This window comes from Festucalex cinctus, chromosome 21 (genome assembly GCF_051991245.1).
Source record: "Festucalex cinctus isolate MCC-2025b chromosome 21, RoL_Fcin_1.0, whole genome shotgun sequence".
Classification (NCBI taxonomy): Eukaryota; Metazoa; Chordata; class Actinopteri; order Syngnathiformes; family Syngnathidae; genus Festucalex; species Festucalex cinctus.
The window spans coordinates 18160331-18167283 of NC_135431.1; positions in this window are offsets into that span (position 1 = coordinate 18160331).

Genomic DNA, 6953 nt, shown 5'->3' on the forward strand with positions numbered 1-6953 from the left:
AAATTATGTTATACAGCAAATATATTTTAGATAATGTTTTTTTTTTTTTTTTAAATGACTTCTAGTCCAAATAAATGACTATGAGATCATGACCTGGCGCCCTGAACCTGACCCGCTGCTGCTGTTTACCTGAACCTGACCCGCTGCTGCTGTTTATAGTGAAAGGTAGGGGGAGAGGTCACACATCATCTCAAAGTGCTAGCGCTATTGATAGATGGATGTCATGTTTGTGTTGTTGTCTATACATCAAAAACTTTTACAATAAAAATGTTATGTGCCGTGAGGCAAAGCAAGGCCAGGACCCAGGATGCAGAGTGAGAGACAAAGTCCACAGTTTATTGTTCACAAAAGTATCAACAGAAAATCACCTTGCTCAGGGAAAAAGTTCTAGAAAACAAAGTAGCAACCAAAAATCACCTTGTTCAGGGATGAAGAACACTAAAGCGCAAAGTAGCAACATAAAACACTAGGGACCAAAGTAGCAACAGAAAGAGCCGTCTTAATAGACCGGTAGAACGAGAAACAAAAAACCACTACAAGCCGGAGACCAGGGACTAGAACACAACAAGGGTGTGGCAGGAGGAGACAAGCAAACGTAGCAGGTATGGCAAGGGAATGTTCCGGCACAGAACCAAAGGAGGGGCTGGTTAAATAGGTTGTTGGCTCATCAGGCTGATGAGCCCCAGGTGCGGGAGCAGGCCTCTGCCTGCGAGGTTGGCGCCGCCTCCTGCCACACTCCGGAACTGCTTAGAGAGACAACAGAACCATCACAGTACCCCCCCCCCCCCCCCCCCCCCCTAAGGAACGCCACCCGGCGTTCGACCAGGCTTATCAGGGTTACGGGCATAGAACTCACGCAGCAGTTGCGGGTCCAAAATGAGGGCACGTGAGATCCAGGAGCGGTCCTCTGGGCCGTACCCCTCCCAGTCGACGAGATACTGGAACCCCCTGCCCCGCCTGCGGACATCAAGGATGCGATTCACGGTGTATGCAGGGTGTCCATCAATGATCCGGGGAGGAGGCGGCGGTGGGGCGGGTGGCTGGAGGGGGCTATCCACGACCGGTTTCAGAAGGGACACGTGGAAAACGGGGTGGATCCTGAGGGATGACGGTAGCCGGAGTCGGACAGCATTCGGGTTGATGATCTTGTCAATGGGAAAAGGGCCAATGAAGCGTGGAGCCATTTTGCGGGAGTCCACTTGAAGGGGCAGGTCACGTGCGGAAAGCCAGACACGCTGTCCCACCTGGTAGTCGGGGGCTGGGGTTCTCCTCCGGTCAGCCAGACGTCGGTTGCGCTCCGCTGTCCTGGACAGCGCTGCTCGAGCCTCCCTCCAGACTCGTCTGGCACGGCGGAAGTGGGCATGGATGCACGGGACGGCAACCTCGGACTCCTGGCTGGGAAACAGAGGGGGTTGGTAGCCCGAGGTCACCTTAAATGGGGACATGCCTGTGGCAGTGCTGATCAGTGTGTTATGCGCGTATTCCACCCATGGGAGGTGCGCGGACCAGAAGGCAGGAAGGCGTGAGGCTACGCAGCGCAGAGCTGTTTCCAGGTCTTGATTTGCACGCTCCGTCTGACCGTTGGTTTGGGGGTGGTAGCCGGAGGAGAGACTGGGAGAGATCCCCAGTGCCTGACAGAAAGCCTTCCAGACTTGAGAGGTGAATTGTGGACCCCTGTCCGCCACGATGTCTGTGGGGATTCCGTGGAGCCTGAATACATGTTGGACCAATAGGTTAGCAGTTTCCAAGGCGGTGGGGAGTTTTGGGAGGGGGACATAATGAACCGACTTGGAGAATCTGTCGACGATGGTAAGGATTGTGTCATTGCCCTCGGATGGGGGAAGTCCCGTGACGAAATCCACCGCGATATGCGACCATGGCCGAGAGGGGATGGGCAAGGGGCGTAATAGGCCTGCCGGGGCTTGATGAGAAGGTTTATTGCGGGCGCAAACTGAGCATGACGCAACAAAAGCCCGAACATCGGCAGCCATGGTTGGCCACCAGAAGCGCTGTTGGATCAGGGAGAGTGTCCGGTGGATCCCAGGGTGGCAAGCGATTCTTGAGGTATGCCCCCAGAGGAGCACAGGAGTCCTGGCGGCAGGTGGCACGAACAGTCTCCCTGGAGGACATTCATTTGGAACTGGTTGGTTGTCAAGTGCCTCCTGAACTTTCTTCTCCACTCGCCACCGCATCGCCCCGACCACACACTCGGGAGAGGATCGTGCTTGAGTCCCTCTCTTCCTCTCCAGAGGCGAACTGCCGGGAGAGGGCGTCAGGTTTCAGGTTTCGGGAGCCGGGGCGGTAGGTGAGGGTGAAGTTGAAGCGTCCGAGGAAGAGAGCCCAACGAGCTTGACGAGAGTTCAATCGTTTGGCAGTGCGAAGATAGGACAAGTTCTTGTGGTCCGTCCAAACAATGAAGGGATGAGCTGCACCCTCCAGCCAATGCCGCCACTCTTGGAGGGCTAGGACCACTGCCAGGAGTTCGCGGTTGCCCACATCATAGTTGCGCTCCGCCGGGGAAAGCCGACGGGAGAAGTAAGCACAGGGGTGTAGTTTTTGGTCCGCAGGCAGGCGCTGAGAGAGGACGGCCCCCACTCCCGAATCTGACGCATCCACCTCTACCACAAACTGCTGCTCGGGATCTGGGTGGGCGAGAACAGGGGCATTAACAAAGAGTTCTTTCAGACGGTTAAAAGCACATTGAGCATCAGCAGACCACACGAAGCGAAGTTTGTTTGAGGTCAAACGCGTGAGAGGAGCAGCTATACTACTATAGTTTCGGATAAATCTCCTATAGAAGTTAGCGAACCCAAGGAAACGTTGTAGCTGCTTCCGATTGGTAGGCAGAGGCCAATCTTTAACCGCTTCGATTTTAGAGGGATCGGCCCTGAGCCGCCCCTTTTCTATCACATAGCCCAGGAACTTAACAGTGGAAACATGAAATTCACATTTCTCAGCTTTAACATACAGTTTGTTTTCTAGTAACCTCCTCAGGACATCTCTTACGTGCCCCACATGCTCTTCATGTGATCGAGAAAAGATGAGAATATCGTCTAGATATGCAAAAACATTCTTATCTAGCAGGTCTCTGAGTACATCATTCACAAATGACTGGAATGTTGCTGGAGCGTTTGTGAGCCCAAAGGGCATGACCAAATACTCAAAATGTCCCAAATGGGTATTGAAGGCAGTTTTCCACTCGTCGCCGTCGCGTATCCTTACCAGGTGGTAGGCGTTTCGGAGGTCCAATTTGGTGAACACCATTGCATTGTGGAGAGGGCTGAATGCAGCGTCCAGGAGCGGCAGAGGGTACTTGTTCTTAACTGTGATGGTGTTTAAGCCAGTGTAGTCAATGCAAGGGCGCAGAGTTTTATCCTTCTTTTCCACAAAGAAAAACCCTGCGCCTAGTGGAGATGAAGACGGTCTTATAAGTCCTGCAGCTAATGATTCGGTGATGTATTTTTCCATTGCTTCCCGTTCGGGTTTGGTTAAGTTGTATAGTCTGTGTGTTGGGAGTGGAGCCCCAGGGAGCAGTTCTTTAACACAGTCATAGGGTCTATGTGGGGGAAGGGAGCACGCCAAGTCTTTTCTGAAAACTGCCTCTAAATCGTGATATTCACTGGGGATGTTACTTAGGTCAATATCTTTTGAGTAGTGGGGAGAGTTAGGACCCCTGGCAGGTAGGGCTGACTTTAGACAGTGGGCATGGCAATAGTTGCTCCAGTTCCGAATCGTACCTGTGGACCAGTCTATGTGGGGGTTATGCAGCTTCAACCAGGGAATCCCTAGAATTGCGGTGTTGAGGGGGGAGGAAATCACATAGAACTCAATTACTTCATGATGGTTACTAGAGAGTGTCAGATTAATGGGTGTGGTTCTGTGTGTAACCCTTTCTAGAAGCCTCCCGTCGACTGCAAGAACGTTCTTGGGGGAGGTCAGTGGAGTCAGGGAAAGATTTTTGTTTTTAACATAGTCAATGTCTATGAAGTTGTCATCGGCTCCTGAGTCTATCAGCACCTGGACAGGTAACGAGCAAAGTGTCGTGTGAATCATACCTGGTACCTGTATTTGGGAGGATGAGGGGGAAGATATTCGGCTCACCAGTGCCTCCCTTCCTACTGGTGAGCCCCGGCTTTTGGCAACTCGGGGCAGCTTGCCAAGAAGTGGCACCCCTGGCCGCAGTACAGGCACAGTCGGCTCCTCATGCGTCGCTGTCGTTCGACAGGGGTGAGTCGAGCCCTGCCCAACTCCATGGGCTCGTCGCGAGGTGTCGTGCTGGAATGGAGTTCAGGAGCGGTGCTCGGAGATGAGGCGGTGGAGTTCCCCATGACGGTTGAGCTGGACGGTGAGAAAGTCGACGAGCGACGAGCCATGTCCATCTTCCTCTCCCGCCGTCTCTCCCTGAGCCGATTGTCTATCCGTGTTGCTAATGTAATAAGGTCATTTAGTGAGTTACATTCATCCCTTAAAGCCAACTCATCTTTTATCTCCCCAGCGAGCCCCTTTTGAAAAATTGTTTGTAGCTCAGAGTCCCCCCATCCGCTACTGGCAGCCAGAACCTGGAAAGTTAATGCATATTGAGAGAGAGTGGCTACCTTGACGCAGATCCAGCAACTGGCCAACTGCTTCCTTGCCTCGCACCGGGTGATCAAAAATGCGTTTCATTTCTCCGGTAAACTGTTCATAATCATTTAGCACTGCCGATCCTTGTTCTGTGATTGCCAAGGCCCAAGCGGCCGCTTGTCCTGATAACAGACTCATAATGAAGGCGATTTTTGACTGGGCAGTAGCATAAGTACCGGGTTGCTGGTTAAACACTAATCTACATTGTAGCAAAAACTGAGCACATGTGCCTAAGTCTCCAGAATACCTAGCAGGAATCGGAATAAATGGCTCTCTGGGAGAAGACGGCTGGGAGGCTGGAGGGGTTGCCGCCGATGGAGGGGGCGAGCAACCAGAGGAGCTGGACGACGGCAGTTGGTGACTCATGGCTGCCATCTGCTTGTTCGGCTGGTCCACACTGGTGGTGAGTTGCTGTAGATGGTCCATCACTTGTTGCAGGGTTGATTGGTGTTGTCCAACAAGTGCTCCTTGTGCTGAAAGCGCACTCCTTAAGCGCTCTGACTCTGCTGGGTCCATTATGGCCGGAACATTCTGTTATGTGCCGTGAGGCAAAGCAAGGCCAGGACCCAGGATGCAGAGTGAGAGACAAAGTCCACAGTTTATTGTTCACAAAAGTATCAACAGAGAATCACCTTGCTCAGGGAAAAAGTTCTAGAAAACAAAGTAGCAACCAAAAATCACCTTGTTCAGGGATGAAGAACACTAAAGCGCAAAGTAGCAACATAAAACACTAGGGACCAAAGTAGCAACAGAAAGAGCCGTCTTAATAGACCGGTAGAACGAGAAACAAAAAACCACTACAAGCCGGAGACCAGGGACTAGAACACAACAAGGGTGTGGCAGGAGGAGACAAGCAAACGTAGCAGGTATGGCAAGGGAATGTTCCGGCACAGAACCAAAGGAGGGGCTGGTTAAATAGGTTGTTGGCTCATCAGGCTGATGAGCCCCAGGTGCGGCAGCAGGCCTCTGCCTGCGAGGTTGGCGCCGCCTCCTGCCACACTCCGGAACTGCTTAGAGAGACAACAGAACCATCACAAAAAAAGTCCAATCATCATTGTCTATAAAAATTACATCCATGATACTCTGTGCACCAGAGTGGGGAAAACAAGTCAGAGTCAGACTGGTGAAGAATAGGCTGACTCTGACTTGTTGATCCAGCCCTTATTTAAAAGGTTTTGGATATATACTCCTTTACCTCTTTGAATAAAGGTCATGGAATGGAGTTGTAAGTGCTGTGGACTGGAAGAGTGTCTCTGTGGTGTGAATTTTTAATTGGAGTCCAGGAATACATCCAAATATCTCCAACCAGTCGTGCAAACGTAAAGTGTTCCGTTCTAACGTTCTGACACTGTTGAAGGATTATATTTTGACTTTTTAAGTACATTTTACTAACCTGTGGCAAGAGTAGGAGAGAACACACGTTTTTCACAGTTTTCAATTTCAGTCTTGTTTTAACACAAAAAAACAAAGTGATTTATACATAAAAAAAAAATACATCAATAACCTTAAATGCAATAACACAACGTTGAGCTGTTGTCACCTCAAGAAGGAATGTTTATTCTTCCCTTGTGCTCAAATTCTACTCTCTGTCCCCCAGTGCTACTGCACCTCCTAGTGGATGGATGTGGAATAGTGACATACAAACGGAAACTACTGAGAAACTGTACAGTTGAATCTAGAGAAAATAAACAAATACATAAAAAAATATGTAGGGTGGTCTCTGTTTTTATCCACTTTGTTTGTTTAAACATTTTTATAGACAGCTGATTTCAACTCTCTACACTGGCTTTAAAATAAAGCAGTCAGTCCAGTCTAGATACCTGTAAATAGATTTGAATAAAACATTGTTTTGCATAACCACGTTAATTTATGCAAGATAAGAATTGTGTGCTGGTATAATGTAAATAAAATATATTGTAAAGGCACACTGACGTTTTTTTTGCACACTATTTGTGTTAACTGTGAATCATATTGTTACGACCAAAGCTTTACTATATCTAAACTTGAAAATTGATACAGTGGTGGGCATATCAATACATTTTGAGCATCCGTTATTCGTCAACATTCGGGACATCCTTCCATCATCATTCGTCAATATATTTCAAGATAAGCCATCAATCCGACATTCGTGGATTGCGCAGCAAAATGAGTGTCCGTCAATGTTTCTGTCATTCGAAGTGGGCATCCGTCAATGTTACGTCTTCGTCAATCCGTCACCAAATGGGGTCGTCCGTCATTGACGGATTGATCAATCTCGCTACACTTTCGTCTAAAGCACCAAATAACCTAGGGCTAGCCCTGGATTAGATTAATACTAAAATACAATCAGA